This window comes from Megalobrama amblycephala, linkage group LG24, assembly GCF_018812025.1.
Source record: "Megalobrama amblycephala isolate DHTTF-2021 linkage group LG24, ASM1881202v1, whole genome shotgun sequence".
Taxonomy (NCBI): Eukaryota; Metazoa; Chordata; class Actinopteri; order Cypriniformes; family Xenocyprididae; genus Megalobrama; species Megalobrama amblycephala.
In genome coordinates, this window is record NC_063067.1 from 32,062,887 (window position 1) to 32,077,572 (window position 14,686).

Here is a 14,686-nt window from a genome sequence, read left to right on the forward strand (position 1 = left end):
CTGCTGTGATAATGGTCTATTGGTCTTCTCTGCTCTGATTGGTCAGATGGCCCAGTCTGTTGTGATTGATCTACTCTGCTCTGATTGGTCAGATGGCTCAGTCTGTTGCGATTGGTCTACTCCTTATAGTGCATGTCGGAAACGAAACGCAATTACCATATCTGAATTTCAGCTCCGGATCATCCTCAGCACTTGTATACATAGTGGTACGAACAGTAATGATGGCGTCTGTCTGACAACACGAACCAAACTCTTCCAGGCATCAGCTACAAACACAGTGTTTGAGGAAGGGTCAAAGTTGACGCTGTTAATGGGCAGCCAATGAAGACCACAGGCAGGGCTGTCCTTGGGTTTTGTGGTATTGCATGGGGCTCATGCATGTCATGTAGGACAGTACAGACGTGCTTAAGATTCTGCTGGCTAATAGGCAGTGAGTTATCACAGCAGCTGTCAGACAGAGTAATCATAAAGAGCTCCCTGGTGTTTAAAGAGCATGGAGCACAGGACCTGCTTGTTTCTGATTGCATCGGGGCATCATGCATTGATTGCATCGACCCCCCTCCCAGCTTCCACAGAGCCGGATTAGCTGGAACTCTGCAGTCTTGTGAGGCACCTGATAAAAGACATGGAGAAATCTTTCGCCCCCTCCTCCCCTCCCTTTCCCATTCTTTTGTTTTTACAGTGAGAGTCATTAGTGCATTACTGGCCAATTGTGTTGGCTCTGAACACGTGCCAGCCCTCTCGAGCAATCCCTCTACTTTAGAGAGATTTTTTGGCATAGGGTGAGCATATTATTTGGAGAGTGCAACAATTTTTATTACATTTATCTTGCACTGTGTGAGTGCCAGTATGCACTATAAAACTCATCTGATGTCAATACTTAAAATCAATGTCAAAATAAGCTAAGAATTGAAAAACAAATTGATAAATAAGCACACTGCTGTAATTAGGCCAAATTAAGCATGCTTCAGGATCTAAACCAAATTAAGCTTATTTTGGCTTCAAATATCCCTACAAAATTCTGTGGAGATAAAATGATTTTTTAAAATTGTTTTTTTAAACAGAGGCATTTTCTGATGTAAAATAATTCAGCTTTTCAGTGAAGTTGTTATGGTGATCATAATGCATAATGAAGAAAGTGTATTAAAATGAAAAATAAAAAAATAAAAGCATTGCTAGTTGTGGTCTCATCTCAGCACATTTACATTTAATGTGATGATAAATGATTTGATAATGAATACAGTGTCTTTAATATTTTGTGACCATAGTTCATATTTCAACGGTCATATTTAATATGCTCACAAATTTGAATTTAATAATTAGATATATCAGAAGGCAAATAAGACTACAGACTTTAAAACAGGAATATAAAATAGGCATATATTTATTTTAAAAATAAGTATATGCCTTAGGCATCGTCAAAATCCATGGTGTTATTCATCACATTTGCTCTGGTGTGAATTTTTGGTCACAGTTTTGCTGGTTTCATAAAGTGTAATATGTAAAATTTCTTACACCCTCACAAAATTAGAGGCAATTAATCCAAAATACCTCTTTGTGTATAAACTTAATGGAACTGGCTGCTATTAAATGCATGGCTGTGCTCCCAAAGAAAAAGAAAGACAAAACAGCATATTCCTCTTTGTCTGTCTTTTCTTCAAATAATGTGTGTATTTGGTCTTGTAGGAAAAAAAAAATATATACACTGAAACTCTTTGACACCTGCATTTGATATTAAAATTGAGTTTTTGTGTTCAACATTCAATTTGTTTTCCATTTTGAACAGATACAGATGAAGATGGGACCAGCACATCCTGGCTGATGGAACACTACTGTTACATTTGATGATCTAAGTTTGAGTTATATTCTGAGTTGTTTTCTGTTCTGTTGACTGTTTGTTACTGTGGTTTTTCATTGATTGATTATGCACTGCACCTGTTTCTTGTTTTATTCATTGGTTTGTATTAGTATAATTCGCTGAGTCTGAAATCACATACTGTCTGAGTAAATACGACATTTGAATTTACTTCACGACTGGTTAAAAAAAAGTATGTTCTATATAGTACGAATATGGGTAGTATGAATTAAATTTGGATGTACTACATCCACCATGTTTTTTACTCATTTGTTCAGTCATGTGACCTACCAGCCTCAGTTGTGTCGCTTCACTGCCGTTTATAAATCCTCTCCTGTGGCCTCATGGGATAGTAAAGTGTCCATCAAGTGCACACTTCAGAATCATATGTAGTAGGTCATCAGGCGACTTTTCGCTAACTGTTTTTCGAATACTGTGTATTTGGACATAACACTCTTTTTGCATACTTTTTTTTTCACATATAGAGTAGAGAAGTATTCGATTTTGTACGCAGTGATTGAGTCAGTTTCAGTTAGTCTTAGTTCAGTCTTCATTGCTTTTAGCTGGTTGTTCTGATCGTGTTGTTTTACTCCTGTATTTCCAGATTACCTTTGTTATTTTTTGCGTTTGTTAAATAAGATACTGCTGAAAATAGATCCTGCTCTTTTATCTGTGCTGCAACCATGGTGTGATAACTACATAAAAAAAATGAATTAAAATAATAATAAACTACATTTTTTACAGCGAGTGATGCTTGCCCATGCAAAACAAGCACAACGCTATTACTAGGTTATTGTGGGTGGCTGCCAGGGCATTGCTTTGCAGTTGTTAGTGTTTTGTGGGTGGTTGATAAGAAGTTGCTAGGACATTGTGAGTGATTGCTTGACCACTCACAACACCCTAGGTACTGCATAGCACAGTTGTCTTATAGGAAATAGCTATGCTGTTGCTAGGGCATTACAATGCAGTTGCTAGGGTGTTGTTGGTTTAGGAAGTTGGTATGGTGTTGTGGGTGGTTGTTAGGAAGCTGTTATGCAGTTGTTATGGTGGGTAGTAGCTAGGGCGTTGCTTTGCAGTTGCTAGGGTGTTGTGGATGGTTGTTGGGGCATTACTATGCAGTTGCTAGGTTGTTGTATATGGCTTATAGGAAGTTGTTATCTAGTTGTTATTCTGAGTGGTTGCCAGGGAGTTGCTATGCAGTTTCTAGGTTTTGGTCTAGCAACCAGCCTAGCACCCTATATATGGTTTATAGGAAGTTGCTATGATATTGCTAGGGTATTGTGGATGGTTGTTGGGGCATTACTATGCAGTTGCTAGGTTGTTGTGGGTGGCTGATAGGAAGTTGTTATCTAGTTGTTATTCTGAGTGGTTGCCACAGAGTTGTTATGCAGTTGCTAGAGTGTTGTGGGTGGTTGCCAGGGAGTTGCTATGCAGTTGCTAGGTTGTGGTCTAGCAAACACCCCAGCACCCTATATGTTTGTAGGAAGTTGTTATGTAGTTGGTGGTGTTGTGGGTGGTTGCATAAAAGCTGCTATGCAGTTGCTATTGTGGGTGAGTGGTTGCCAGGGAGTTGCTATGCAGTTGCTAGAGTGTTGTGGGTGGTTGCCAGGGAGTTGCTATGCAGTTGCTAGGTTGTGGTCTAGCAAACACCCCAGCACCCTATATGTTTGTAGGAAGTTGTTATGTAGTTGGTGGTGTTGTGGGTGGTTGCATAAAAGCTGCTATGCAGTTGCTATTGTGGGTGAGTGGTTGCCAGGGAGTTGCTATGCAGTTGCTAGAGTGTTGTGGGTGGTTGCCAGGGAGTTGCTATGCAGTTTCTAGGTTGTGGTCTAGCAACTACCCCAGCACCCTATATATGATTTATAGGAAGTTGCTATGCTGTTGCTAGAGTGTTGTGGGTGGCTGATAGGAAGTTGGTATCTAGTTGTTATTCTGAGTGGTTGCCAGGGAGTTGCTATGCAGTTGCTTGAGTGTTGTGGGTGGTTGCCAGGGAGTTGCAATACAGTTGCTAGTTTGTGGTCTAGCAAACACCCCAGCACCCTATATGGTTTATATGAAGTTGCTATGCTGTTGCTAGTGTTGTGGATGGTTGTTGGGGCATTACTATGCAGTTGCTAGGTTGTTGTGGGAGGCCGATAGGAAGTTATCTAGTTGTTATTTTGAGTGGTTGCCAGGGAGTTGCTATGCAGTTGCTAGTTTGTGGTTTAGCAAACACCCCAGCACCCTATAAATGGTTTGTAGTAAGTTGCTGTGTAGTTGCTAGGGTGTTGTGGGTGGTTGCAAAAAAGCTGCTATGCAGTTGCTATTGTGGGTGAGGGCATTGCTATGTAGTTGCTAGGGTGTTGTGGGTGGTTGCCAGGAAGTTGCTTTGGACTTGCAAGGGCTGATGAAAGCAGCTTAACTAGAGTAGAAGAAAACATCTGCATTTTAGTGGGAAAATTTCATTGTTTTGGCTAAAATCAGAGTTAATTCCCAAACCTAACTATTCAAAACTCACCGTGTTATCTGGATGTACTGTAGCACTTAAAGATAAGCAGTTGAGTCAGGCGTTGGAGGTTTGAACCTTGAGCACTGACTGTGCAGGCAGATAACAAGTTTTAGCAGGGTGCTAAGGCACTTACAACCCTCAAGATGAGAGGAGATACATTCATTAGTCCATGACCTGCAAGGTCCTTCGGTGTCACTATTCCCTCAGATCCAGATCTCACGTTATTGAATTCTTCTCCAAAAAGCAATAAGCAGCATCCTCTTTCAGAGCGGCTGGGGACATGGATGTTAGACAACACGCCAATATTAAAGAATCACAGCCCAGGCAAATGAAATTATGGAGCCTCTTGCTTACTAAATGTCACCACCGACCGAACACCTCAACCAAACAGCACAATGACCTCCTCAATCTCAGATTCACCTTGCCGATACTTTTCTTCCTTTTGCTCCTCTGGAATTAGGGTTTAATGCTCCTCAAATAATGGTGTGGTAAGTAAAAAACAAAGATGACACTCATTTAGAAGGGCAGTGGAAAAAGCACACAGGAACAGCTCTTTGAGGAGGGATAAGGATCTTTGTTTCGTTGAGCCTTGTTGGCTGTCTTAAGACTCTAGAAGCTTCTCAAACTATTATTTTGATTCTAAAATGTTGAAAGAACAAATGAAGCAATATTCTTTGTGTTTCTTGTCATTCGGTACTAATCGTTCATGCTTTGATAAAAAAACTAGGGAAATCGACTGATGTAGACACTCATACTGTTCATTCCTACTAGGGTTTTGAATAAGTACAATGCAGAGGTAGCTAAGAGCATCTCTAAAGGTACTTCAGATGCAAACTGATTTGATGGACTTCAAGTGGAGAAGGAATATTGTTTTGTCTGTGTGCATTCTTGAATTCTTATCAATATATTACTGTGCTGGACTGTGTGGCATTGGACAGTAAATTGGCTCTTTTATTGTCCTTGAATATCTGTGTCTGATTTTCCTGTTCTATCTAGTCAAAAGCAGTATTTTCTTGGACTTTTTTTCCTCCAGCATCCCACACACTGAACAGCCAGACTTTCACGTTTGAATGCAAGAGAGCATAGTTTGGGGGAACTAGTGGATTTTGTTCCAAACTTTCTGGGATGGTGCTCATCTGAATGTGTTGTCATAGCAATGATATTTAAATTCCCTAAAGGCAGATTACTTTTGAGGATCTGGTGCTAATGCACATTTGGGAAACCCACACAACACATGTATAATGTGATAATATAACAATAAGCTAACCTTTTTTCTTACCATTAATTTATTATCTGGCAGAACCTGCGTGTTAACTTTAAAAATCGTGTCTAATACTGCTCTCATGGGCTCTCTTTATTCTAGTACTATATTCTCCTGAGGGAGGTACTATATTTTTGTCCTGTTTCTTCAGGAATGACAAAGTGTCCCATGAGTTTTACTGGATTCTTGTCCAAATATACTCCAGGGCTGCTTTGCTATCTTAGTCAGCTTTAAAATCAACATGAAATAAAAACAGATCCTACTTATTTTTTAAATACAAATTTCTGGTCTCTTTGTGCATGAATCATCAGTGCATGTTATTCCAAAAGAAAAAAAAAATATATATATTGTGAAATATCATTGTCTGGATCTATTTTGAATTCCTTCAAATAATACATAAAAATGTAACTTATACATTTATAGACTTAAATACACTTACATGACTTACTGTAGGCCTATAATAAATACATCACTTCTATGATGTTTTAATTTCTGAATTAAAATTTATTTTGAGAAACAAACATAAAACAGGAAGGATCCTATCACAGAGAGGACAGTGTTGTGGACTCCCTAAAAACATGATATCTATGAAATTAATTCTTGATAGAAAAAAATGTTTCTTTGAAAAATATATCTACAAACCTTTTTCTTGAAAATAATGTTTCTCGCACGTATCCTGCAAGAAAGGAAAATTATTATTATTATTATTTTGTTTGATTGTTACGCCACATTTTAGACTCATTGGGCCCTATACAACCGGCGCAATGTGATGCCAGGCACGACGCAAGTGTTTTTTGCTAGTTTCAGCCCGATGCAGTTATCATTTTCACGTCCAGTGCCACATTGTTTAAATAGCAAATGTCCATTATATCTTTTCTTGAAAATTTTATCGGTTTTTCAAAAGAAAAGAATTTGGCACATTTAAAACAAAGATTTTTCATTTTTTTATTATGTACACTTGTATGTCATTGATGCATATAACACATCAGATAGGCTATTAAAAAGATATTTTCAGTATTTCGTAATTATGACATTTACAAACATTTTTTATCAACGTAAAATGAGAGTATTGATATATTAAATGAACTAACCACAATTCATTTTATGATTCCAGAAGTTCCAAAAACTGCATGTTCTTCACTAAAACACCTTATAATCTAACCAGGGTTGCCAGGTTTTCACAACAAAACCCGCCCAATTTCTACTCAAAACTAGCTCAATCGCGTTGGGGTCGCTTCTGTAAGATCACAATATAATTCTGCGGGAAAACCACGGACTTGGCAACACTGAATCTAACTCTAATTTAGACTGAATTTAGATTATTTTGATATATTAATAATAATTTATTAACTGATTATGTGTGTTGATATTATACTGTATGTGTTTTTTTTCCTGATGCAAACTGAAAAGCCTTTTTCTTTCTGAAAAGAAAAAGGCTTTGACCTGAGTTTTTTTTGACCAATAAGAGACCAGTTATATAAAGGTAGATGCAGACACTTATTCTCTAGATAGAGCATTTATTTGAAGACCTCAACAAAGATTGCTCTCTCTCTCTCTCTCTCTCTCTCTCTCTCTCTCTATCTGTCTGTCTGTCTGTCTGTCTTTATGTTCTTCCTTTTCATCCTTCCGCTCAGGTCCATTACACATTAGCACTTGCAAACACCAGCACACACACTTAAACACACAGCGTTATGCTATGCAGAAGACACATGGAAACTGCGGGTGTTTCTCATATAAAAGAGATAATGTTGAAGTTATCAAGTGAAGCGGACAGCATAAGGAAAAGTATGCACGGCAACGGCTGTATTAAAGCCACGGGTCGTTTAGATCAGGACTCCGGAGACACTTTTAATTGACAAATTTGATCTAATAAGGTTCTGCGCACCGCTGGCTTTCTCCCTTTAAATCACCTCTACCTGAGCCAAGAGGTTGTAAAATACTCGGTGGAGATATTGATTTGAAAGATTTACTTAAATGTCATGTGGTTCTAGAGGCTGCTGTCACTGTTAAATTTAGAGAGACTCTTCAATAAACCCTCAAGGCTTTTTCCTCATATAGGCCTTTCTTATGAATTAACTGGATGAAAATGGAAATGCATATGCATATATAATGAGGTCATTTTTAAAAACTGTACTTTGTAATAACATTTCATTTTATATTTAGCATAAAATGGGCCCACACCGTTCAATATTTCCCAGTGCTCATAAATGTGTTCATTTCAGAGTGAAGCAAATTAGGAGCAAACAGATTGGCTGAAATGGGAGGCATGTTTTTTGGCTGACACGCAAAGCATTTCACTGTGGTTGACGGTGGACTTTGTTTGTTTGTTTTCCCCATGACAGCTGTTTCAGACTCGACCACACAGCAATTTATGAGGGCACTATGGACAGTTTATCATAGACAGAGCATAGAGCATACAGCATTCATCACAGAGGGAGCCAGGACATAGCCAGGAGAGCAATTCCAGGGGCTACCAGTTTGCAAGGCACGGCATGAATCACTGCCAAAGCAAAGGCACAGAAAAGGAAAAGAGAAGAAAAACACTTAAAAATATAGTTCACCCCAAGATATATAAGAATGGACTGCAGTAAATCCTTCTGCACATCACGGCTTTAGACACCAATAGAGACTCCTCAAGAACAGCGCATAGGGGAAAGCAGGGATGATTGCAATGCTCAATAAATTTCAGTAATAACGCTGGATGCACAACCCGCTCACAGTGGCCATATGCAGCTATATGCAAGCACAATTCAGCCCTACTCCCAAAGTAATGGACAGTTGCAGTATTTATCGACACAGACATATAAATTTTTTTTGAGTGAATTAAAATGTCTTCATTTTCAATTCCTTGTAAATTTGCCATAATGTCAATTTGTCATTTCAATAACTATCTTTCCTTTTTTGTGCCCGATTTGGTTGCAGTTACAAAAAAAAAAAAAAAAAAAAAAACTGTGTTGTTTCTCTTTGTATGAATCTAATGGCTGCCTTTAGGTTAGTGGAAATGAGTCCAGCAAATGAAGAATGCACAAATAAACCACCAAACACATTTGACATAACTGTAAATATTAAAATGTGGATGAGGGGTAGATGTTAAAGCACTATTTTAAAACCACTGTTGTTATTAAAAAGTGAATCTATGGGTTTTAAGTAGGATAATGTACAACCTGTCTGTTATCGCAAAATAAAGCCCTTCAGGATTGACCTCTATTGCATATTACAGGACTACTCACTAAATACATGCAGTGTTGACATGATGGTAGGATGCTGCCACAATCAAGTATTCTAAAGAGCCACATAATGGGCTGTTCACAGAGTACACATTTATACTGCTCTGCTTTTCCATTGTAAACATGTGCTAGATGGAAATCTTTTGACCGTTGCATTCATGTTTTTTTGCAGTGTCTCGTGATCTTGATCTAGAGATCTTGCATTTTTTCCCATTCTATTGCTCACGTCTGATAGCATTTATTACACATAGTTTTTTCCTTTTTTGCACTCTCCTGAGGGATAGTAGTTAGTGTTTGCATGAGCTATTGTTGCTATGTATGTATCCAATTCTGAGGAATTATAGAGGCAGAAGAGTGTAAGTAATTGTTGTTATTATAACAATTAGGGGTTATGGAAGACAGATTTTATGGAAAACATTTTTGTCTGGACGTGACTGCCCAAACATACCTATGAATAACTGAGCTCTGCCTGGATAGCAGTATCATGTTGTTAGGCCACTTCTCGCTTTAGAGAGTTATGCTGAGGCCACTGTCCTCAGAGCTCAGTTAAGCAGTATGCTAGGTTGTCAGGCTCTGTGTAAGCCTCCTTAGCTACTGCCTTTTCAATATTGCCGCTAGTCAAGTCATTCTTCTGAGGCTTCTGCTCCCTAGAGCTCCGCCCAGTCAAAGATTTTGAGTTGTTAGGCTTTGAGCTCGGAAGGCAGTAGTGCTGAGTTTGGGCTCTTTGTGAGCCTTCTTGGCCACTGCTTTCAGAATGAAGCTGGTTGTTATCTGATGCCAAATAGTTTACCAAGTAGTAGGCTCTCAGTGAGCCTCCTTAGTTACTGCTTTTTTATGGAGCATGTTATGTCCTCTCACTATGAGTGCCATTTTTGATTAGGACACTACTAGGCCTCCTCTTGATTTAGAGAATTGTCATGTTGAGGCCTCCTTCTGCAGAGCTCTATCACGCAGTGGTGCTCAGTTGTCAGGCTTTGAGCCTCTCTAGCCACTGCCTTTAGGAAACGCCATGGGTTTCAGTAGGCAGTGTTGTCAAGTCTTAGTCTTCCTTACAGCTTCCTTAGCTACTGCTTTTATAGAAATTGCTCCACCTGGGGCAGCATTGCGTTGTTAGGCACATTGAGTGCCTCCTTGATGGGAGCTTGGACGGGGCTACAAAGCTGAGTTGCTAGGCTCTTTGAGCCTCCTTATCTGCTTTTTTTTTTGATAAAGCGTTGCTAGGCCTTCTCTTTTTTAAGAAGTATTGTTCTGCTCTTGAACCAGAATGTTGTTAGACCTCCTCTCGCTTTAGAGAGTAGTTCTATTAGAGGCCTCTGCTCTTCTGAGCTCCTCCCATTACTGTGGTAGGCTGCTAGCGCTGTTATTTAGAACTTTCTTGACAGGCATAGGACGTACTGTATTCATCCTAAGAGCTCAGCCATAGGTTCATTGGTTAGGCTCTCTGTGAGCCTCCTTGGCTACTGTGAATGTTGTTAGGCCTCCTCTTGCTAGAGAGAGTTGTCTTTATTGGGGCCTCCACTCCCCAAAACTCCGCTAGGATAGCAATTTCGAGTTGTAAGCTTTCTGTGAGCACCTTTGCAAGATATCCTGAGTGTGGGGTGTTGTTAGGTCTCCTTTCGATTTGAAGAGAATTGCCAAGCTGAGGCCTCCTCTCCTAGATTCTGGCTTTGTTTGCTAAGTTTTAGGCTCTCTGTCAGCTTCCTTGGCTACTGGCCTCCTCTCGCTAGAGAGAGCTGTCTTTATTGAGGCTTCCGCTCCCCAGAGCTCCGTTAGGATAGCAATTGCAAGTTGCAGGCTCTCTGTGAGCCTCCTTGGCTACTGGCCTCCTCTCGCTAGAGAGAGTTGTCTTTATTGAGACTTCTGCTCCCAAGAGCTCCGTTAGGATAGCAATTGCAAGTTGCAGGCTCTCTGTGAGCCTCCTTGGCTACTGGCCTCCTCTCGCTAGAGAGAGCTGTCTTTATTGAGGCTTCTGCTCCCCAGAGCTCCGTTAGGATAGCAATTGCAAGTTGCAGGCTCTCTGTGAGCCTCCTTGGCTACTGGCCTCCTCTCGCTAGAGAGAGTTGTCTTTATTGAGGCTTCTGCTCCCCAGAGCTCCGTTAGGATAGCAATTGCAAGTTGCAGGCTCTCTGTGAGCCTCCTTGGCTACTGCTAGTGTTGATAGGCCTCCTCTCACTAGAAAGAGTCATCTTTATTGAGGCCTCCACTCTCTTGAGCGGAGCATATCCTGAGCATTGGAGTTGTTAGGTCTCCTCTTGATTTAGAGAGTCGTCATACTGAGGCCTTTGCTCCTAGTGCTTGGATAAGGTTTGATAAGTTGTTAGGCTCTCTGTGAGCCTCCTTGGCTACTGCAAGCATTGATGGGCCTCCTCTCACTATAGAGAGTTATCCTTATTGAGGACTCCGCTCTCTTGAGCCCCAATAGGATAGCGAGTGGTAGGCTCTCTGTGAGCCTCCTTGCAGGATATCCTGAGCATAGTGAGTTGTTAGGTCTCCTCTCAAGTTAGAGAGTTGTCATACTGAGGCCTCCACTCCTAGAGCTCGGCTAGGCGGTAAGGTAGTATGCTTGGTCATTAGGCTCTCTGGCTACTGAGCTCAGTGTGGAGTGTTGCTAGACCTCCTCTCATTATGAGAGTCATTGTATTGAAGCCTCTACTCTGCAGAGCTATGTGGGGCAGTTAAACTTTTTGAGGAGGCCTCCACTCTTCAGGGCTGCCTAAACAGAAGTCCTGAGTGTTAGGCTCTCTGTGAGCCTCCTTGGCTACTGCTAGTGTTGATAGGCCTCCTCTCACTAGAAAGAGTTATCTTTATTGAGGCCTCCACTCTCTTGAGCGGAGCATAACCTGAGCATGGGACTTGTTAGGTCTCCTCTTGATTTAGAGAGTCGTCATACTGAGGCCTTCGCTCCTAGTGCTTGGATAAGGTTTGATAAGTTGTTAGGCTCTCTGTGAGCATCCTTGGCTACTGTGAGCATTGATGGGCCTCCTCTCGCTAGAGAGAGTTATCCTTATTGAGGACTCCGCTCTCTTTGAGCTCCAATAGGATAGCGAGTGGTAGGCTCTCTGTGAGCCTCCTTGCAGGATATCCTGAGCATAGTGAGTTGTTAGGTGTCCTCTCAAGTTAGAGAGTTGTCATACTGAGGCCTCCACTCCTAGAGCTCGGCTAGGTGGTAAGGTAGTATGCTTGGTCATTAGGCTCTCTGGCTACTGAGCTCAGTGTGGAGTGTTGTTAGACCTCCTCTCATTATGAGAGTCATTGTATGGAAGCTTATACTCTGCGGAAGCTATGCGGGGCAGTTAAACTAAAGTTAAACTTTTTGAGGCCTCCACTCTTCAGGGCTGCCTGAACAGAAGTCCTGAGTGTTAGGCTCTCTGTGAGCCTCCTTGGACGCTGGCCTGAACATAAATGTTGTTAGGCTTCCTCTCTTTAGAGTCATCCTGTTGAGGCCACCATTCTTGACGAGCTCCAGTCTATGATTGTGCTGCTGGTGTGCCTTAGAGATGAGGACTCCTGAGTCCTTCGACTTAGCTCAGCCAATAGGGCACTTATCCATTCAGCATGGCAGTGTGGGTATACCGTTCCCCATAGTGACTCCTAGGGGATGCAGCGCGAGTTCTCTTTCAAAAGGGAACGTCTCAGGTTACGCATGTAACCATGGTTCCCTGAAAATAGGGAACGAGATGCTGCGTCCCTTTGCCATGCTTTTGATATATTTCTGCATACATCTCCTTCAGACAAGAAGTGGATGACATTTTGCACAGGTGTCCTCTTTTACTCTTGGTCACACCAGTGGTGACGTCATAGGCTGCTGCCTGCCAATGTCAAGTTCATTGTTATGTTTAGACTCATGCTTCATGACACCTGTCATGCCCCCATAGCGACCCCTAGGGGACACAGCATCTCGTTCCCTATTCTCAGGGAACCATGGTTACATGTGTAACCTGAGACGTTTTCTGAGCAAGTGTTGACTGCGAGAAATTATAAAGCATGAGTGTTCTGAATATCATTGGCCTTCATATAAATCAGACCCAACTAAGTTAATATATTTGACACTAGTAACTGCTAATATGTCAAAGATGATTGAGCCAAGATTTCAAAGCCATACGCTAAACATTTTCTCAATGAGCAAAAACTAAAATCGGTCACAATTATCCCTGCTTCATCCAGAACCATTATAATGTATGAATCTCATCAGAGATAACCTGTGTGTATTGTATTTCAGGGTTCAATTATCCTCTCACATGCCCTATAATCAAAATCAAAATGTTAATTCAGGTCAGAGCAGCGGTACTATATATCGCTCTGTTCATGTGAAACTGGATCAGTGGGTAACACAACTGTCCCATGGCAGCCTGGGTCATTTTGCCATAGTTTTTAATAATGATAACATGTACATTTACAAAATAATTGGAATTAAGTTCATTTATTTATTGTTCACAAGTCTCCACAGAGACTGCGTATACAGCATGAGTACACCAGGTAAAAAAAAAAAGAAAGAAAAGAAAGAAAGAAAGAAAAAAGGTTTAATCCAGTCCGCACATTGATCTAAAATGAGTGTGACACCCCTGGGTTAGAGGCTGTCAGTGAACTGCTAAGATGAATAGTGCAGTTCCACTGAAATCTATTAGTCATGTAACAGGCCTAAACAGCTCATGCATTATTTCTAACTAGTTTAATGGTGAAACAATAGGACAAAGGACAAATTTGCAGAAAGGCAGTTGTGGTGCAAGGCCAGCTCATCATAATTCTGCATTTGTGACAGATATTTCAAAATTAAGCACAGCTAAACAGCTTCTGCAAAACTATTTTCCCAACAAAATGGAACTAATTATTGAAAGCATGTGCACTATTTTGATATTTGTAATGAAATTAGGGTGAAATCCAGCAAATGTGACATTAGGATGTGCTAATAATGTTATAGCTTTCCTGTGCTTTTATGTGGGGCTTTTGGACTAAGGTAATGATTTGATTTTGATGTTATAGAAGGCAATATGATCACATTAGGTACTGGATAAACTTGGTAAAATCTTTATGTGGTGCACTAGGCTATATATATATAAAGTTTGTGGTCAGCAAGATTTTTAATGTTTTTGAAAGATGTTTTGAACCAGTTATTTTAAATTGTAATACTATTGCACAATATTACTGTTTTCACTGTATTTTTGATCTAATAAATGCAGCCGTGGTAAGATACTTTTTTCAAAAACATTAAAAATATCGATGCCAAACTTTGGAAAGGTATTATATGGATTATATATATATACAGTGGGTATGGAAAGGATTCAGACCCCCTTACATTTTTCACTCTTTGTTATATTGCAGCCATTTGCTCAAATCATTTAAGTTCATTTTTTTCCTCATTAATGTACACACAACATCCCATATTGACAGAAAAACACAGAATTGTTGACATTTTTGCAGATTTATTAAAAAAGAAAAACTGAAATATCACATGGTCCTAAGTATTCAGACCCTTTGCTCAGTATTTAGTAGAAGCACCCTTTTGATCTAATACAGCCATGAGTCTTTTTGGGAAAGATGCAACAAGTTTTTCACACCTGGATTTGGGGATCCTCTGCCATTCCTCCTTGCAGATCCTCTCCAGTTCTGTCAGTTTGGATGGTAAACGTTGGTGGAAAGCCATTTTTAGGTCTCTCCAGAGATGCTCAATTGGGTTTAAGTCAGGGCTCTGGCTGGGCCATTCAAGAACAGTCACAGAGTTGTTGTGAAGCCACTCCTTCGTTATTTTAGCTGTGTGCTGTGTAAACCTTCTGCCCAGTCTGAGGTCCTGAGCACTCTGGAGAAGGTTTTCGTCCAGGATATCCCTGTACTTGGCCGCATTCATCTTTCCCTCGATT